Source organism: Antrostomus carolinensis, unplaced genomic scaffold (genome assembly GCF_000700745.2).
Source record: "Antrostomus carolinensis isolate BGI_N321 unplaced genomic scaffold, ASM70074v2 scaffold653, whole genome shotgun sequence".
In the NCBI taxonomy this organism is placed as follows: domain Eukaryota; kingdom Metazoa; phylum Chordata; class Aves; order Caprimulgiformes; family Caprimulgidae; genus Antrostomus; species Antrostomus carolinensis.
Window position 1 is genome coordinate 10,589 of NW_010304465.1, and position 2,176 is coordinate 12,764.

Sequence of the window (2,176 nt, forward strand, 5' to 3'; positions counted from 1 at the left end):
TCATTACATTTTTAAGGAGAATTTTGTTTTGAGTTGTGCAAACTTGATGTTTGTGCCGTTTGCCCATGCAAATTTTCAGGATTATTTTCCTTCACTGGACCGGCACCGAAATGTCCATTCCAGAAGGAGCACTTTAAGCCAAGCATTCTTTATGTGGTCTTCAATTAATAAACAGGAATATGCCTTTCTAACCCTGTGGGTAACGATTTTTCTGTTTGCTGCTACTGTATGTAACCTAAATGAATGGGATATTTATACACTGTTCTTTCATCTGGGATATCAAAGCACTTTATAAATATGGGTCAATTGGTCTGATGTGCAACCACTGAATTGTGGTCTTCTTGGAGGTGGCATGTGGTTGATATTTTGGCTGGCAAAGCACATTTGAACATCAGAAAGTGTTGATTTTCTCAGATGGGATAGGCTTGGAGGTGGGGGTTTATGAAACTACCCAAATTAATCTCTAACACATACCTGTCCCAACACTAGGAAGCAACACCACTACCTACGTTCCAGCTGGGTAAAGTATGGGCTTGGGTAAGAGCATGACTAAAATCTTCCATCACTGGATCACTAATTTTAATCCAGCCCAAGACAGTGGCTCTCAAAAATTATTACCATATGGTAAACTGGTAAATTGCTACAAGAAAATGAGCTTGGTGGTCCCAGATTAGTTTCATATGGACAGGTGTCTACACCACAAAACCACTTTCGTAACTGCTACTAGCTGCTGTGTTATTAACTGCTGTTAGAAGGGAGGTCCAGGACTGAGTGGGCAGGGGTAACACAAGTGATGCTTCTATAGGTGGGATCTCAAGACCAGAGAGATGAGGCTGTTTGTGTCTGTTGAGGTGTTTCTTGATACGTGTGACTATTTCAGTTTCCTGAACTGTTAGATACCTTGCATGAGGCTTTCCATTGTTGATGCGGCAAGTGCTTTCTCTTACCTTTACACAGAGCCCCTATCCCTCCCCTGCTTCTACCCTTGTTAAATGGGTGCCACAAAAAATTTAAATGAGGAGTGTGTATTGAAGGTATTAAGTTCAGACCACCCAAGTGGTCTTTAACATCTTTGGTATGACTTGGAAAAGCCTCCAGGAACACAGGACTAGAAGGACCTTCTGGGTCACTGATCCCAACCTCCTGCTATTGCAAGCTTTCATTTTGCATAATCCTATTGAAAAGCTGACTAATCTCAAAAAATGTGGACAATCACAGGAAACCTCGAAAGCCCTCTATATAGAAAAGATGTCAAAACTGTTTTACAGTTCTCTAGCACCTTTCATCCAAATCTTGTAATGAGTTTTTCAAACATGATATAAGAATTGCCATGCCAGTGGGAGGGAAGAATTACCCTTACTGTATTTGGGAGGGAGAATTTGGAAGACAGCAAAATTATGAAGCAAATAGCAAATCGCATTCAGACAAAGCTCTAAGTGACTTGAGGACTCCAACTCCAATGGAGATATCCAGGTCCATGCAACCAAATCAATTAGACAACCAGGAATTAAAATCAGAGTTTCTGAATCTCTTTTTACCTGCCTTTTAATCGCTGAAGCATACAACAGCTCAAGATTTTCCACCTGTCAACCTTACTATTTCTTCCAGAAGAAAGAGATAGTACATCCTATTTCTCATGTGAAATAAAATTAGCATAATCATGTATCATAGTTAAGTATACTCCAGGTGGGCAGGAGATTCTGTTGTAATGATGGAAAACTATGAGCAGCAGATCATAGGGGTTTTTTTTCTCTATAGAAGATACGGTCAAACCATCAAAGACACACAAGCTTCGTGCATTTCCGTATCATGACAAAAATGTAACTGAATTCATCTTCAAATCTGTGAAAATCCACATTCCTTCTGCAGGAAGAGCAAATCCTGGGAAATTTACTGTGTTGTACGTGGCAGGGAAATGCTTCGCTTACATCTCTAAGCCAAATTCTACTCTCAGTCTCATTGACTCTTGCCTGAATTTGACCTCTCTGATTTGCTAGCACGTTTTTTAAACTTGTAAGTGTAATTGATGACAGAGTATGGCCCTGGGGCTATTTATCTATCAGTAGATCACAGTATAGTTGTAAGGAATACCAACAGCATTAGGAAGCAGAGGAACAACCTCCCCACAGTCCCCACAACCTTGAAGCATCAGTGCTTAGGCACTGTTTCAGGTTAC